Source organism: Argiope bruennichi, chromosome X2 (assembly GCF_947563725.1).
Source record: "Argiope bruennichi chromosome X2, qqArgBrue1.1, whole genome shotgun sequence".
NCBI classification, from domain to species: Eukaryota; Metazoa; Arthropoda; class Arachnida; order Araneae; family Araneidae; genus Argiope; species Argiope bruennichi.
In genome coordinates this window covers 82,288,516-82,308,188 of record NC_079163.1, presented here as the reverse complement: position 1 = coordinate 82,308,188, position 19,673 = coordinate 82,288,516, and the positions used below count along the sequence as shown (strand labels likewise).

The window sequence follows — 19,673 nt, the reverse complement described above, 5'->3', positions numbered from 1 at the left end:
TAAAGGAGTACATTTTATTTTTTAAAAAATCTACTCAAATTAATGGTGTTCAAAGCAGTGACGAATTTGTTACAGAATCTAATTTTCTACACAATTTTTGCTCGATAAATAATTTTTTATGAGAAAATAAAAATACTTTTTAACTTTGAAACAATGTCTTGAATATAGAATTTGGGAAAACTGAATTTGTAAAAATTTTCCTAAATTGGTTAACGAAAGAACTAATTTTGGGTGTAAATCTTGCATAACTTCAAAACTTTATTGCAGGAAGTTATTAAAAAGAAAGCATATTCAGAAGAGGGCATTTTATTCAAAATTCTTTATTATATAACTTTTATATTTGTTTCAAATAGGTGAATATTATATATAATTAATACAAAGTTATAAAGTCATTTATAATTTTGTACATCAATTCAATGCAATTATTTAATAAAGTTAAAGGCTTATTTGAAAACTACTGAAATTAAATTGTAATAAGATGATGAAATCTTTACTTTTGAGGAAAGATTTAACAATGTCGCTATATTGCAGCCTCTTCATTAAATTATTAATAGTTTTACACGAATTGTAGTTAACAGTAATAAATTGTAGTTAACAGTAATTCATGTGAATGTGTGTGGGATAATTAATTCCATTAATTTTCAAAAATTCAAAACTGTAGTACTGTTTTTAAATATAAAAATTAACGAAATTATGTAATAGTATTTCACTTAAAGAGAAAATTAATTCTTACACAGCAAATAACACGGAAGCTTGAAATTCTTAATAAAATTGATTTTTAATAAAAGCATTTTTTTGCATAATTTAGATTTACTAATCATGGAAAACACACTTTCCTAAAACTTCTTGTCACAATGAATTACTAACTGAATTCATAATACATGTAATTACTGATTATTGACATTTTCTTTCAAATAGAAAATTCTTTAAAAATGAAGAAATAAATAAATGTAAATTTTGAAATAAAGTTTCTCGTTAATATGGCATAATATGAGAAACGCAAGATGAAAAATTTCACGTCTACTTAAAAAAATTACAGAGATATTAATTTATTAGGCGTCATGACCTAAGAACTCGGAGATACCATTCTGAGAACCTTAAGGCAATGATGCGATGTTCCTTTAGAATACTCAATAACAACCTAGTAAAGAGTTTTGAAACAGCGCGCAGTTTTTATAATACATAATTTTTCACTATCAGCCGATTATTGGTGAATTATGTGAAAGAAGACGCGAAAAATTTACTTGTAAGTAGATAAAATGTCGAAAAAATCATAGCAAAACTGTATATCGTTAACTTATTAAAAGGCGAAATGCCATTTCAAGTTCATTGGTTGATTATGATCATTAGAATTCAACGAATTAATCAGAATTTCAGCGAAGTACTTATAATTGTTTATTTCAAAGGAATATTACAAATTAAAAAATAAGTTCGTTTGTTTTATAAATGGAAGTTCCTATCCTATTCAAAGAGCGAGAGAGAGAGAACAAATTCAGAGTACAATTTCAAAAATGTACGCTAATTTTAATTGAAATATTAACGCTTAACTGCGATATTTCAGCGATGTCTTTTATATTATATTTTTAAATAATTTATAGAATTTCCAAGAATTATTCTATTCAACATATTTATTAATTAAAGTATTTAATGAATGCAGTATTTTCCATCAGTTACTGAAATATTTATTTGCTGATATTTATGAAACTATTATTTTACTTCTTCTTTGAAAGGTTACCCGCGCTAAAATATTTAAAAATAAAATTCATTATACGATTCTAGAGATGCAACTTGATGCCTATAGATCAATATGTATTCTTTGAAAAATAATACTGTCTAAGTCGGTTCTGAGCGTGTTTAAAATTTACCATGAAATTTGTGTGTAAATAATTATATTTCCCGTTAGTCAATGAAAAGGATGAATGTGCCACAAAGCAATTTAGATATTATTTAAACTTTCTAAAATTTAATGATTTAAGTACATAATTGAAATTCAATCTCAGAAGTAATTGCTTAAAACAGATTTGTAAGAAGTTATGAAAATTTATTAAATAATTCTGCGAATCAATTTATGCTTTTTAGAAATAAAATTAATTTTCTATATTGTCATATATTATTATATAAGATATTAAATGAATAGATATAAAAGATATTATTCAAATTAATTTTTCAAAACCATAAGAAAGGAGTTTAATAAAAAATAATGTATTCACTTGATTTTGAAATAATAAACAATAATTTATTTAAATCACTTGATTTTGAAACAATCTTCTACGAAAGTACTTCAATCATAAAAGTAAAATATTGAAACATACGTATTCAAAAGTTTAAAATTGGATTTACAACGAAGTTTTAAAGTTAAACCCTAAGTGTTAAAATATTGTTTGGTTTTCTTGCACCTGTTGCATGTTCCGAATCCAATTCGAAACAGTGGTCATTGAAATTTCTGCGGTTTTAAATTTGCGGTTTCTATGCGACATAGCGCATGATTTATCATTTTCATTAACAACATTTGCTATAAATAATAAAACTGTTATTAATTCTATTCTTATGAGTAAAATATCCGTAAAAATACCACTATCTTCGAAATTGGTGTACTTAATGGTTGCACATTTGCAAAGAGAAATTTAATGAATTAGGGTCACTTACTTTCTTTCCACAAGTCAAAAATCATATTAACTATAATAATAATAATTTTAAACCATTAAATTATTTTGCATGCATGTGCATTATTTTTCAAACAATATTAAATTGAAAAAAAAACTTTTTAATTTAATGTCTTTTGAATATTTCTACAAGCTAATCTACCTGTAAGTGCCAACTGCATGCCATCAAGATATTTCAATAAAATAATCGAAAAAATTAACGCAACAGCTTTATTATATAACCATTGTTTTAATTAGCATGTGGAGAAATTTTGAATTTATACACAATGAGATTTTGTTTCAAAGAACAACTTAGGGATAGATAAACGAACAGATAAGTTTAGTTTTCTAATACATATTTTTCATTTTAAAATTTTATCTATGGAAATGAAATTGTATCTCTCTACCACTCGGCACCGATTTTATCCGCATTAAACCGTATCTGTTCGTAAGCATCTTTTGAGAACTCTTATCATTTAATTGTGAATGCATAAATGAACAGATAAGACAAGTAGAAAAGACTAGAATGTATATATGTTAGATTTTCATTTGTTATTGAAAAAATATTGTTTTGCAGATTATGTGTAAAAACATTTCAAGATAGTAATACTGCATTTTAATGTTATAAATATAATTATAACACAACTTTTTCAATGATAAATTTATTTCACAACTATTATTAAAAAATACCAGTCATAATTTTGTTGATTAATTGAATGTCTCTATAATTAATAGTAATTATTATTATTGAATAATAATATTTTTTTTAAATTTTCCTTCGTATAAAAAAAGATAAAAACATCTGTCGAAATTTATTTATCTAAACTTTATGTAAATAAGTTAAAGAATTACATTTTTGTTTCTTTGAAATAATAATTAAAATATAATTCGAAAAACCCATTAAATAATTTTCTTTAAAAATAGAAATGCTCACAGGGGGGATTTATTATGTAAATACTTCTAAAGTTTTCAGTATAGTCAATAAGCAGAGTTTGAAAATAAAAACTATTTCGTAACCGTTTATTTATGAATATAACTTCACTCTCTTTTACAATAAATAAATTCAAAACAAAATAAAGCAAACTTTAAAAGTTTATAATTAAGTATGAAAATGACAAATTTTAAATTTAATTTTGATTTCCAGCAGTTATTAAATACATATAAAATTAAGAATTTTTATTCAAAGTGATGAAAATAATTGCACTTTATATGCTATTAATTAAACTCTTAATAGCGTACAGCAAAAATGAGCTTGTAAACATCTTAGGAAAACCACTTATAAACAAACTAAGAGTAAAATGATTACATAATTAAAATTTTTAATTTACAATCTTACTTAAAATCTACACAACGACTAGTATGCAATGGGCTATATATTATGTCAATGCAGATAACTTTTTTTGGGGAGATGAACTTTTTCACGGAAGCAAGCAAGTGTCGGCAAAAAAAGTGTAACTAATTACACGGGATCATATGTTTGACGATTTTTCATCCCACCCACAGCAATGTACCAGAAAAATGATACAACTTGTTACTCATTTCTGTTTCTCAGAGACATTTTTCTTATTTAACCGAGACACCGCGTCAAAACACGCTATAAATAAGGGACGAAAATAAATAACATGATGTGATGAGAGAAATAAAAGAGGTCATCGCATTCTATATAAATGGAAAAAAAAAATCAAGTTAACTAATGTATTAAGTTAATCACCCACAACACGTTAAAATTTATTTTGTTAGGAGGCTGGGAGAGCAGAGTCAGCCTGCCGGACCAGGGTCCGACGGCTGACCGCCGCCAAAAGAAGAGAAAAACTGCAGCACAACTTACCCCTTCGTTTATATCCCACAAGTCTACGAAAAAGTCCAACAACAATGGCACACTTTTAGAAGTCCTCTCCTGCAAAAATGTCTTCGGAAACCAAAATGCAAGCGCACCAAAAATCAAAACCAAAAACAGAAAAAAGCCCCTTTGGGAACTTTAAAACTCCAGAAAAGTAAGAGCGAATCCCTGGATGAAGATCTCAACCTGATGAGCACATGATCGCGGACGGGATGTTGTTCGGCCGGCTCTCCGAGAGCAACTGGTAGTAGGCGTTGGACTACGCGAAGCCGGCGTTAAGCCCGTCCCACCTAGAGCCGTGATGTAATCAAATTCAGCCACACATAATTCAGCCTCGGGCTAACTTCGCTCGCTCGTTTGTTCTTAGCTCCTATTATTCCTGCTGGAACGGCGGAAACTTACGGATTTGTTACATTGGATCGGGATCCTGCCTCCGCTCGCTTTCCCCGGATTACTTTACCCACACGGGGGAAAGGGGGGCTTCTTTTGGAGAGAGAGGAGCGCCCTTTTTTTTTTCTCCGTTCAGACCTTTTCTCCCCGCGTGCACGCGATTCATTTGCATGTTGATAACAATATTCCTTTAAGAGGAGGACTGCCCGACTGAGATCGGGGGGAATTGGAATTGGCGGGAACTTTTGCGACTTCATGTGGATGCAGACGATATTTTTTGGATCGAAAGGATTATTTCGTTTTTTCCTAACTGGAAACATTTTATTCATTTGATAGAGTGAACATATCAAGAACTTAATTTGATTGTTTATACATAAACTAAATGACTATTTATAATTTTTCGATATTGTTATATATTAAAAGTTGAAATTGTATGTGGAGGGGGGAGTCTTTCAAGAGAGAAGTGTTTTTTCATGCGGGCGCGTTATTCATTTGCATGATGATGGAAAAATCCAGAGAAGAGAGGGATTATATGGATTTTTGTAAATGATTTTTATTCAGTATTGAAGTTAATTTAATTGTAAAATACATCACATATTATGTGAAACTTTTCGGGGGATTCTGAGTTTTCTTTTTAGAGGTTAATTCTCAATCAATTCATTTTTACTTCGAATTTGAAAATCTTTTTTTTTTTTTTTAACTGAGAAAAAAGGTATGAAAACAATAAAAAATAATGAATAAAGTAAAATTGTTTTCCTTATTCTTTCGGGCATTTATTTATTTTCAACTTAGGTATTTATTTATAAGCAGCATTTTAGTTGCAATATAAAAACAAAATATGAGGATTACAAGTACCAAATATAATTTTGTTGCATTTGAACTTATAGAAAAATTATTATTTGAACTTATTATTATATGAACTGAATTATTATTTGAACTTATAGAATATTTGAACTTATAGAAAGAAAAAAGCGGTCTTCTTTTTTTTTATTGTTTTTACTCTGTTCAGAAATTTTTCTCTTCTCTCACAAGATTCATGGAGTATATTATAAGAATGTTTTTTAAATATAGGTATGTCAAATAATAAAACAATGGAGATTAATAAATTGGGAAAACTATGAGATTTAGTGTTAGAAGTAGGTATTTTTTATTATTATTATCCATTTCTGTCTCATTAAAATATCCGTAATAAAGTATTATAGAAAAATATAATAAAAGAAATATATTTGATTTTTCGGTTTGATTGATCCTCAAAGCCAGAAAATGAAAACGCCGTGATATGAAGAAGCTGCCATTAGATTTCGTTAAGAAAAGGATACAAGACAATTTAAGGTAAGGAACTTCATAGAAATATTAAGAAATAGTCTCGGAATCTCTTTATGCTGAATTGTGACAAATATACACATGACTGCGCATAAATTTTAATAGCTGAAAGTACATGAAGTTATTTCTTTTAGTAAACAAGGGTTTCTAAAAGTATGGTTTTTGACCCATTACGTGTTCCACTGAAATCCAGAAAACACTGAAAATGCGGTAATTAATTTCTTCATTATTTACAAGAGAAAATATTCCGGAAAGTCATCCTGATTTGAATCAATTCAAAAAATTTTACCAAAAAAATCTACTTAATTCAATTTACTTTTGTTTATCATTGATTTAATTTATTTTCCAGATTTTCTACGTTTCTAGATTTTGCTCTAAGTAATAATTTGAATTATAGTTGATCGTGAGTGTGAGAAGTTAATGAATCCTGTAGTTGGAACATATTGGAATGTTGGAACTATTGCGCATTCGGTGCAAATCTCTTGATCGCCACAACAGATTTCTTGTTTTGTCAAGATTAAGTTCTCAGCCATCAAACATAATAATTTACTCAACTTATTTTGATTAATTACTTTTTTCACGACTATTCTGCTTCTAAAAAAGGGAAAAATGGGTCTTCTATTTATAAGAAGCTTTTTTTAAAAACCGATTTTTTTTTCTCCTCGCTCACGCGATTCATTTGCATGGTGATAAGAATATTCTTTTAGAACAGCTCGACTGGGACCGGGGGGAATCGGAATCGGCGGGAACTTTTGGATGCAGACGATTTTTTTTGGATCGAAAGGATATTTTTCCCAGTTTTTCCAGAAAAGAAGTGATTAAATGGGTCTGTCTATCCTTGGTGTAAAAGTTTCTTTCATTAGAAAGGTCTGTAGAGATTTATCGATTTTTTTTTTTAATGAATGGGTGGTAGTTGCTAGGTTCGTTCATTTTTTAAAGGCTTAGTTTGGGCGGAGACAGAAAAAGGGGGAAGGGAGTGTTTTTCCTTCTCCGAATTTTTAAATCTTTACTGTTTGGGGGATTTTATTTTCTGATAATTTTGTTTATCAAAAGTTACTTCACTGGTTGGAACTCGATTTGGAGCTGATTCGCTTTGGGTTTTTTTTCTCTAGTTCATTTTAAATATTTTATTTATTATAACTTATTGAGTAATTTTTTTATTCCTTCTCTATTAATGATATATTTTTTTCGATTTTATATTCCGATAAACCAAAATAAACACATAAAAATTAATTTAAGGAACTAATTTTGACTTCTATCCTTAAATTATATTACCAATTTCGAGGGAAAAAATGAGTGCAGACTTTTATTTTTATATTTATAGTAATTTAAATATTCTCCAATTTACATTTAGGCTCATTTTGAAAGTTTTATGGTACAGCTATTATAAAATTGCAATTACTTTTTTTAAACAAATAAATAATAGAGATCGAATCATTTATTTCCAAGAATCAATTAATATTTCATAATATTTGATTTAAAAGATTTTTTTTTTCAAACTGAAAAAAGAAAAAAGATCATACTTCATATTGTAAAAAAAAAAAAATCTTTGAAAGGAGTTTTAATTTTTTAATCATTGTTTGTTTCAATTTGATCATATTCTAATACTAATAAAGTCTGTCTTTAAATAACAGTTGAGCTTTAAATTTAAAAGATTACCCTGTTAAAATAAACAAGTTGGAGTAATTTATTAATACATGTTACAGAAAAAACACTAACAATTTCAACGTTTAGAAATTACTTTTATTTCCAAAAACAAAAGAATTATAATTGTTCAAAACAAATATTAAAATCCACAAATTGATTTATAAATTCCACCATACAATAAATCATTTTAAAACAATTTGTAGCATCGTTGCTAATAATTAGTCAAATTTTATGATCTCACGCTTTGCAAAATTGACTTTTATTCATAGTAGCAATTTTCATACGCTATTAAAGAAATTGTAAAATGTCAATGAAATGATAAAGAGCTTAATGAAAGATATAAAAAACTGAAAAATGTTGGGAGTTAATTTATTAATTTTAATTGCAACTTTAAACCTAGACAAATATTATTTACTTGCTGTTAAAATTTTTCAAAGGAAAAATTTAATTAATAAATTGAGTAAAAAATTTCAAATCAGCTAAGTTTATACTGTCGCGAATAATTAAATTTTAAGTAAAAGGTTAACAAGGTAAAGAAAATTTGTTTAAAAAAAACAATCTCATATGCAGAGCTTTCTTTTTTTTGTCGGTATTCTAGAATTCTTATAAATACTGGAATATTAAAATATTTTGTTTCGTAAATGCATAGAGTTTGACTAAAATATTTGTTTAAGCTTGAAATTGTTCGAGTGAACTGCGTTGATAATTTTTCATGGAAATTAACATTCCATCAGTGAAATTATCAAAGTGAATAAGTGGAAATAATTATAAAAACTGATATTTTAGAATATCAAAAAACATTTTAATTTCTTTCATTTACAGCATAAAAAATTTTCACAGTTAAAAATTATCAATTGCCTTTAAAATAAATAGAAAATAATCAATAGTTCATCATTAATTTCTAAATCATTACCATTATTAATTTTAAAATCATTAATATTTTTCGTGAAATATATATGATGATTACCTTAAATATCAACAGAAATTATGATTCGCATGCAAGTAAGATATATTTCATAGTCCTATTCCACGTTCACTTTAAAAATATTATTATTGAATAAATGTCTTATAATTCTGAATAATTTTCTCTGAAAGAGCAATCTCATTTTATTTATTTTATCTTTATATATGCAAAAACACAATTTATTTCAAATCAAGCATCTATTGAAAGTTATGCCTTCATTTATCACCATAAAAAAAGTTATTTTATTTTTTATTTTTGTGAATCATTCGCATATATATAAAAGTTTAATTTTTTAACAGTTTTTCTTTTATTAATACTACGGTACACTATTATCTACGGTAGAAGTAATTTTCGGGATTTATTGTTCTTCTATAGGATACGAGCATATATTCATCACATTATCAATAATGATAATTAAAGAGTTCCTTTTGAAGATCGCCTTCCATTTCGACTTATTATTATTTTGCTGAAATTGTTTTCTGAATTTATCAATGATTTGGTTAGAAATTCCTAAAACATATGCAAGTAAATTATTTGCACTGATATAAAGAACAAAATATTAATTTATAGAAATAAAAAAAATTAATTTTGATACAATTGTTTGATAAATTAAAAGAATATTTTTTTTTAAAAAAAAGCTTTTTTTATATGAATAATGTTTTTGCTTGCAAATATTAAAGAATGCGACAGAAAAAAATTGCAACAGTTTTTGTTACTCTAAATTTTTTTTCTTTTCGATTCTAATCGGCATATTTTTAAAAATATTTTTACATGAAAAAAGAGCTTAAAAACTTTTTAATAAAGTAATGCAAAGATAATAATTTTATATGAGAAACACACAGCATAAAATTTTAATAAACCAATAAAAAAGTATGTTTAAAAATTCAATGTTAACAATTTCCCATAGCACACGGATACTGCAGCTCATACTTTAATATTCTCTCGCGCATATATTGTTAAAATTTTATGGTGTAATATTTATTATTTTAAGGCAATAAGAGAAAATAATAGCATTTAAAAGTAATTTATCCATTGTATATAAAATGATAATTTATACACAATAAATAATAAAAAAGAATTTAAAAAAATAAATTATTTTAAATGTATTAAACTTGTAGATTCAATACGTTACTTAGACATCAATTTGGATTCTCTAATAAAAACATACACTTTGAAAAAAAGCTTTAAAAAACGTTATTCATTAATTATATTGATTATTAATGTTTCGTTTACGGTTTTACTCTTATTTAAAAATGTACTTTTCTTCGACTGTCGATGAAAATTCGGTAGCAGTTGCATATTTTTGTAGTTTGGTCAACAAGTAACAACCATGCATTCCAGTTTTGTCTACCTTTTATTGTTATGATTGATTAAAAACGGCCATGGTAAGAGAAATTAAGAAGATTAAAATTTTTATGGCATTAAACTTTTTCGAATATAATTCGGCATCGTATTTTGATGAAAATGTACTCTAACTCAGTTAATCTCAACGTTTTAAAACTATGCACTTCCTCTTAGAATCTATTTTTAAAAATGAAATGCATCTTTACTATTTACCCTATAATGCCTATTAAAAAGCGGTTTCAAGTCAACAGATGTTTATTGTTTTCTAATTTTTTAAACAATGAAAAATAACTCAAATGAGTACCACAAATGTGGAAATATTCCTAAAGTATATTTCTACATTAATAGTACAAGAGAATTCAGTTTTAAAATATTAAAATATCAAAATAAAAGTATTTTTATCCTTATTATCTTTGTGTAATATCAATATTCTTATTATAACGTTTAATATAATAATCTATCCTTTTTATTATTGCTAACTTTTAAGATAAGGCATTTAAAGACGTTTTTAAATGTAATTAATAATAACATATATTTTGCATTTGCCAAATATTAGTAATGAGTTTTTTGCTGACAATTTAGATATATTACTTAGAATTCCACTCAAAAATTGAACGACTCAGGCTGATTTATTGATGCACACTAACATTAGGATGGCACTCATTTTTTAATAAGATGGGAAAAAAGTATCTTTCCATTATCAGTATCACTAAACGATTAGATTCCTATACTGTAAATGTTCAATAATTATTGTTTCTATATTTCCTGACATAATTTGTTTGTAGTTGTTTTGCCGACTATTTCCGTATTTCCTTAAGCGAGTTAACATTTGCGAGTTACTTACACAAAATGCTATATAGAGAAACATTAGATCATCCATTTAGCAAATTAGCCTTTATTATGGGATACTTCCGTTCCCCGTGAATAATATTTCGTGGTATTTCATCCATCCTTATTATACTTCCATTTCGTTTCGCAAACGATTTTTACAACAGATGTTTTCAGTTGTATTTTGGCGTTTGATTTTTTCATTCCAAGTTGAATTTCATTCATTTACATTTTTTTCCCTATTGAAGCAGCTTATATTTATAGCGGAACGAAATTGGTTCTTTATTCCTCTTCTTCACATTTTTTAAAATTAACTTTTTGTATTGTTTTCACAATTCTTAATATTTAAATTAATTTTTAATTGTTCATAATTTATATTTTTTATTGCTGATTGGTAATATTGATCTTTTTTTTTTAAATAACTAATGAAAAATGTTTTAGAAATTTTTCGAAACGAATGCGCAAGTTGCGCATCATGATGATAGTGCTTTATAATTTGAAATGAAATCTTCAGAACTAAGAAAAATTTACTGCATTTTGTAGACATGAGCATTTTTAATTAAATCAATTATATTAAGAAAAAATCACTTTATTTAGTTTTCTCTGTAGTGGAAATACTAGCATGGGATTTATTTTTTAAGTAAGTTAAGAATTAGAAATCTCACCGTTTACTTAAGCTCGATCGGAGTCATAAATATTTTCATTTCATTACGTCAGCTCTAACCAATTCTCTAAAACTTAAATGCATTTTTTTTTTTTTGTAAAATGCTGATAAATATTAAAATAAATATGACGCAACCTTAAGAGTCTTCGCAATCTTCGATTTTCACTATAAGTCTTAATAAAAATACTTTTTCTGCAGAATCTTTTTACGGTATACAGTTGTTTCATAATGCATTTTGATATTAGGCCTTATTCAAGCCCGAAATGTTTAAAGTTATATGACCTGGTGCCCGTTAAGAGCTCTGAAGTAAAAAATACATTAGCCATCTTTGTTTTCTACGTCTTAGATTTCTCATACTAGCATTACAGGAAGTGTAAAGTGTTAAACTTGCTTTTATTAATCAGTCAGGAACTCATGTTGATAGTTATTTAAAACTGGAGGTAATTTTTAACCATTAAAGAGCAAACATTGTCAAAAGTGATGATTTTGAATTTTACATCCTGGGCATCTGCTAGGCCATCTGCGCTTCTTCGACTTCAAACGCATCAATAAATTCGCTAGGGAAAACAAATAAAAGAAAACATTTGAATTAGTAATAATTTCTTCTAACCAGTTAGTTAGTCCAGTTAGTTTTTTCAGGATATTTACTAGCTCAGTTCTGAATAAAAGGCCGTGACCGTTTTTTACCTCCTGCTACTAAAATTCTAAAACTTTTCGAGGCACACCCGTAATAAAATTAAACTTATTCGTTTAGGCTCAGGAAATAGAGCTTTAAAACTTTTAAAGAGAAGTTTTAACTGAAGACACCTACGCATTCTTAGTTATTTCAAAGGAAATATATATGTTACTTTTATCTCTAAGTCTGGGTGATTGAATATCAAAAGAATCTTTCATGCGAAGATGGCTTTTATATATTCAGATTTATGCAATTTGTATTTATTAATGCTATAAATTTAGATTTCTAATTTATAAGCCCGTAGCTCTGTTTAGTTATTATATCAATGTCCCGTTTTACAAACGCGTAATTAGTATTTTGGGCCTTTTTCAAATTTCCGCAATTCAACTTTCCCGCATTTAAAGTATATTAGCACTAAAACGGAATTACGCTAAGTGTTTGAAATAAACGACGATACTTCATTTTAAAACTGCTATGTAAAGTTGATTGATAAAAACTTGATAAAAATTATACTTCATTTTGAAAAGGCATTTCTTATTTGATTTTCTTGGTGGATTTTTCTATGTATATTTTTATGCTGCATTTTAAATCGCTAACTTGAAAAGTAATGTTTCATAAGTATCATGAGTTATTTCTGTTTCTTACGAATTCCTTAAATCAATGAAAGAGCGTTCATATAAATTGAATTGATATTTAAATTTTTATTAGTCCCTGTATCGAATACACAAGCTTAACGCGTTTTTTCAAACACCAATAATAAATATAATATTTTTTAATAAAATACAATCAGGCACTTTAATAATGTGTATACAATCATGCACCAATAAATTTGCCTTTCTGGAAATGTGAGGCTTATTTGTTTCAATAGGAAGTAGAATAATTACTACGATATTATAAAGATGTCTCAAAACTTCGAGTAAAATCTTTTAAATTGTGACAGAGAGCACCAAAATATTCATACATACATAAAAGTATGACCGGAAATGTCAATCACAAGAGATAGATAGGAGAAAGATGCAACAAGAATACAGTACAGGAATAAAGTGTACTATTTTGAGGCGAAACTTTGCATTATAACAAATGGTAGACACAGAATAGGGTTTCAAAAGAAACATCCAAAGCTTGGACCATTCTCGGCGATGCACGCTTCACAGAGTAATATTTTAAAACACTTGGTAATCCAAAAAGCATCCAGCAATTTATAGGACTTTTGTACATAAATACTGTTTATATTGATATTATCTATTGCTTCTTAAAATATTATATGATGTTTTGAGACACCTTGTACAAGCTATTGTTTTTCTAAAATTTACCATTTTGCATTGAACACTCTCTACCGATTTCGATTTTTCAATTTTTTATAGCAATGCCAGTTTCAATATTCGACAGTTTTCTAGCTTTCTAATTAATTTATTAAATTAATATCAGGTTTCATATCTAAATTACCGTGTTGCGGTTGACCCTATTAATTTTGAGTTGCTATTAGATAGAAAGATTGATATATGAGCAAGATTCGTGTTTTCCAAATGGCTGCTTCACATTCATGTAAAGACATTTCACCTATAGCGGTACTAATTACCAACAGACCTATGTGTGCGGTGGAATAGGAATTGTAGTGAGTGTTCCCTACCAAACTATGGGTTTCTACAATCATCACAAATCTTGTATTTCAGTTAGCATTAAAATAATATAAATAAAAATTAGCATTAAAATAATATTTAAAAAGTCTAAAATTTGGCAAATTTAATTGAAAAGTTGAAATTGAATTTATTTTATAAGATGATGAAGAAAAGATTTTGTGCTGCGCAAATTAGAATGAACGAGCCAGGAAGCTTTGAACAATCGATTAATTGTTATAAGAAAAGTCATAATTAAATTCTAATTGCATTAAAGATTTCGGCGCAATTAACGTTTTCGGTACTACATGTTCCCTTTTTAACACTATCAGATCCCTAAAGCTCCCTCTGCTTACTAAACACCAAGACAGTATTCAGCTCATGCACAAGGGAGCATTGACATGAACGCATTCTGTAATTAGTGAAAAAAGTTTATGATGGAGACGGATTTTTTTCATGTAAAAGGGCAAGTATCGTAGTTTACAGTTGCGAATCCCGCCGGAGTTCGTGGTGTTACTTTTAGATCAACAGATTGAGCTTTAATGGAGGACAAGAAAAAGGAAAAGATAAGAAAAACATAGTTGGTGCTTAAGCTAATCATCAATCTTCCGTAGCACTGGAAGACAGAACATGCGGAAGAATTTGCACTTGACAAGCTTGTACATGATCCATTGAAAGCAAGCTTTAGTGTGACGGAAGAGGGGTTGCTATCCAGTGCATGTTTCCTTGACGGGTAAACGACCATTCCCATAGTGGTTATAAAAAGCATTAATTCTGAAATTTAATTTCTGAAATGAAAGCAGTGACGGAGTAGAGGTATAAGGCAGTTGTTTCCATGGAAATTCTAGATAAACGAATTGTGTGTATGCAAGAAAATTCTGAGTGTGGAATTATTTTTTAGTGCTTATTTAGCGTAAAAGAATATTTTTATTTTTTCGCTTTAAACCGATATAGTTTTAGCAACAACGATTGTTAGCGAGGTACCGAAAAAAGCACCTTAGAATTTTTAAAAAAATATATATATTTACGAAGATGCATGTCTTTTATCAGTATGATTGATCATGATATTTGCGAATATATGAACAAAAATTCTAATTTGAAGTAGTTTTTAAGATTTGGAAAGTTAAAATCCAGAAAAGGCCATGAAAGCTTCAGAATTATTTCTTGCATTCCTTGGAAAATATAAATGAATTAGGTGACGACTTAAATGAAATTTGAATAAATTATGGGAAGTTTGTTAACCATAGAAATTTTAAGAAAGCCTTTTATAATCAATGGAATGCAGATGATGAGAAGATGAGCTATAAAACAAAATATTAACAAAAACAAAAAACGAAGGTTTGGTGGGAAGGGACAAGATAAAAGACTCGATGCCCCGAAGAAGATTTGTTTATTATCTGAAGATAATCTTTTTATTAGTTTGCTTAAAAATAACTAATATACTAAAGAAACTATTTTGCTAGAGATAAATTAAATTCTAGTTTTTTTAAAATTTAGTTCTGTATTAAAGAATTTAAAGTAAAGATAAATTTTAATGTCTGCTAACAGATGCTTAAAAATGAATATAATATTTAGTTTCATATGTTTGGAATTTTAAAAGTACATTATACCTTAAGGGGGGGGGAATTTCAAAGTGCATTCAAACATGTGCGAATTGTCCTACTTCTGAACTTTTCAAATTATGTATTGATATCCCAACGGGGACGTGCATAAAAAGTTTGGCTTCGTATCAAAACTTATTACCTGTTTCTAACAGATTGTTAAGCATAAAACTGTTAAATAGTTAAATAACTGTCTTGTTTGTATCACATCATTAATATTGGCTAACTTGTTGTTTAATTGAATATTTTTTTCTATTAAGTTCATTCCTTACAGAAATTTTTCCTCCGTAAAGAAAAATTTTGGGGGCAAAAAAGCGATTGAAAGGAAATGTTTAAGACCTGTTCTAGACAAACAGATAATTAGATTCCAGGCAGAAATTTCATTTTTATGAACAAGAAGGTCACTTTCACACAAAAATATTACATCATGTCCTTGCTATTTAGTATCTGTATTTCAAATTATTTTTATCGTGAATATCATCTCATTTAATGATACAATATACATGTTCATTAAAATTCAGCTTCTGTTTTGTCTTTCTTGAAATATTTGCCAGAAAAAAATTCGGAAATTATCTATTGCCAATTCAGCGCATATCGTTAGATTGTGGTTAAAATCAAAATACATCTAACCGCAGAAAGAGAATTCTTCAATGATGGTTTAACAACGTTCCAAATGTGTCATAAGAGAAAACACTTCAACCTTGAAAAGCGTTTAACGCATCAATGCAGACAGCACGGGACCGCTGTCAGTATCATCGGTCTTCTTATTTGAAATGTGGCAATCAAAATATTTTACTCGTAATCAATAAAGATCTCATATTGTACTGAAAAATTATTTAATTATGCGAAGAATGTTAAAAATATTCATTAGTTAATATTTTTCTGTCTCAACTTTTCTTTTGCATTATAGTGAGCATTCAAAGAACAGAAAGAAATAAAGGAAACTTTGTCTTAAATAATTCTGTTCTCAAAAATCAACCTAAATAACGAAAATATAGCATTTTTTATCTTGTTATTTATTTGAAACCATAATATATATTGCTAGTAAATGATTAATTCAACATTTAAAAGAATAAAGGAAAACTTTTGATTTGAGTTTCTTAGAGGTAAGTAATCAGGGTCAGAAGTTTTTCATGTTAGATTGGAAATTTTTCATTTTACTTCATATTCTGTGAATTGTAACAGTGAAATTATTATCTCAACAATCAGGAATCTCTTACTTCGAATATTTTCCATCGGCCCGTAAACAAATTCTTAATTGTTTCAAAAGTTCTTAACCATAAACTTTTTTTCGGTAGAACATAAAAAGAATAAATAATTTTGATTTATTTTACTCAACCAGTAATTGTTGAGCAAAACATTGATTGGTGAAATATTTCTTTGACCATATAAGATTTTCACATCAAGATTTTTATGCAGAAATTGAACAGATACTGGAATGTGACAATTCGCTCTAAATCTTGGTTTATAGCTGGAAACTTCTTTGGTTGTTCTTTTTTCAATTCTATAGTTTATTAAATGAAAATTGTAAATTGCTTATTTTCACAGTAAAAAATGTCCATTATCATTATGGAAAACTAAAGCTCTTTATAATCCGAAAGTTAATCAAATATTTAGTAATAACAATCTTAATATACATTTATATAAGTTATAATTTTTTTTTTTTACTATTATGCTAAGCAGTAGATAAATTTGAAGGTCTACGCTCCTATTTCCTGCTTTATCAACAGTTTCTATCGCTTAAAATTTATTAAAAATGTCGGAATAGGCCATTTGCTTTTAGTATGAATCAGGTTCGCCATTGTTAATATAGTTAATGTCCGTTTTAAAGTTGAACAAGAGCTATATTGAGATGGACCTCGTAATTTTGAGCCTCTGTTCGAAGACAAGAATGACGTCAAAGTACTTCAAATTTCCATACCGTCTTAATGGATGATCGTTTGATCTCGAAACATATAATATATTCCAGAGCGATTTATATGATAGAATCATGGAGGACAAGGGATTCCGACGGTTCGTATTTCGGCATTCTGTTACAAGCTCGTAGTAGTCTCTGTCCTTTTACGAAGAAAATTCTTATACTTTCTGTAATACAAATGTGACAATTGTGACAATAATGTGACAATAAAATTGTGACCAGCAAAAAACAAATAATTATGTTAAAGATGGAAGCACAGTTTGATCTGAAATATGTTTCCGCAACGGAGTGCAAGATAAAGCAACAGGAAAAAATTCTAGGTAATACCCGGGTTATAAATCAAGCTAATCAAGCAAAGAAACACATATTTGTTATCTAGTTAATTGTCATAAAGCTGTTCCTAATTTGTTAACAAACTTAATATGTACCTCTTAGAAATCCAAGCAGAATTCCACAACCTTCGCGACACGATTAGCAATTAAAAGACGAGCAAAAAATGGAAAGTTTTTCCTGTCTAATCCTCTCCTCTTAAATTAAGCAGACAAGAGAGAAAGACATTTCCCGCTTCAAGATAGCCACCATTTAGATAAGAACTCACACACCGCTCCGAACAAGACAAAGGGGAAGAAAGAATAATCACCAGTCAACAAATAGCCCGCGCAGAAGCAACAAACTTTCGTCTAATACCGGAGGGCGTAAAGATGGCGTCCAAGGAATGATTTTAATGACGTTTCGTGTGAGAAAAGGACACCGAAATGAAGTAAAAGAATGAAAAAAAAAAAAAAAAACCGACATGGAAGAATAATAGTAAAAAAATAAGACGTGAATAATACTAATAAAAAAAGACTTCGCAAAAGACCGGTTTTTGTGGTAACTGTCCAGGAATGCTAATTTACACACAAACGGATCCTTCCACGCAACAGTCACAGTATATAGGTTTACATAGCAGATGTTATCTGCCTCCTTTTTGAAGAGTCACGTGAAATTTTCCCATCCTTTTTTCACCAACTCTTCAGCAGCTGCTCTTCTTCATTTCTGGGGACCGATTCCCTTTTATTTACATTTGGAAGATGGAGTGCCCATTGCACTAACTATCTCCTTCCTCTCACCTTAAGACACTTCGGAGAGCTCCTTCATCATTTCCATTCGATTCACCCACTTTACTCACTCGACCTCCCTTCAACATGGATCACTCTAATTGCTCTAATGTGCCGATACCTCACAAAGCACGTCTGGAGGGGTAATATCCTGCAGCATAAAAAAAAGAGCAAGCACATACATCATCTGTAACCCCAATTTCTGTTTCCTAACTCATTGACATTTCTTTTTTAGCAACTTTTAAACATTATTTTTTAAAAATTTGGTTCAGACAGCTGGATTTCGCAAAATGATCTGTGTAAAGACAGTCGGGGCTTTTGTAAGGTCAATGGCATGAAATGTTTCTTGTTACCAGACAAATTCCTCCCAATAAACTCAATCCTCTCAATCACATTTTTTTCATCAAACATCGAACTATATAATAGTTTATATTACTACTTCTTTATAAAACATCAAACATAATTTTTCCAAAAATAACTTTATAATTTACCAATACAATAGGTTCAAATTTTAAATCAAAAAATGAGATTCAGTTTTCAACAGCTCGACTGTGCCTCATTGATTGCGAGATGTTGTGATAATGGCACAGAATAAAAAGAATAATAGGCGAAATATTTATTATTTGACGCTATTAATAAATCAATACACAAATGATATAATCAGTTCATGCTTATGTGACACAAATGAAGTATATAACGCCAATTTGATTATTGAATCCATTTTGCAACTTGTAGAAGGAAAAAGGACATTGCGCCACATCATAGTCCAAGATAAGTTACAATTAAATTCTGAATGGCATGCACAATTCCGTTTTTCATATGTCTATGTCATCACATGAATTCTTGTCATTATGTTAAAAGACCTGTTGCTTTACAATATTACAAAAAACACAATATACCCATTGACAACAATCCAATCTCATTTCAAAGTGTAGAATTTTTCGAGGTGATAGATTCATCTTTGGTTGTGAAAGTCCCAGAAAAATTTTCAAGTTGATTTATATCCCTAGATGAAAAGTACAGAATGGAGAAAAAAATCTGCAGAAATCAGAATTTATTTAATTCAACACTTTTCATATTATTAATGTTTAATAAATTTCCATAGTTTTGCAGAAAAACTTGT

General features: G+C 28.4%; 1 protein-coding gene across 4 annotated transcripts in view; it reads right to left on the bottom strand.

Moving 5' to 3' along the window:
* LOC129961100 (zinc finger protein castor homolog 1-like) overlaps positions 1-19,673 on the bottom strand; it is a 497,172-nt gene that overhangs the window by 147,076 nt on the left and 330,423 nt on the right. Inside the window, exon 1 of one of the 4 annotated variants that reach the window (XM_056074925.1) lies at positions 4,471-4,780. The exons of 1 other annotated variant lie outside the window; for it this stretch is intronic. The gene's annotated coding sequence lies outside the window, so the exon portion shown is untranslated. Of the gene's footprint in view, positions 1-4,470; positions 4,781-19,673 lie in introns of those variants that run through there. 2 more of the 4 variants (XM_056074922.1, XM_056074924.1) reach the window with 2 other exon arrangements.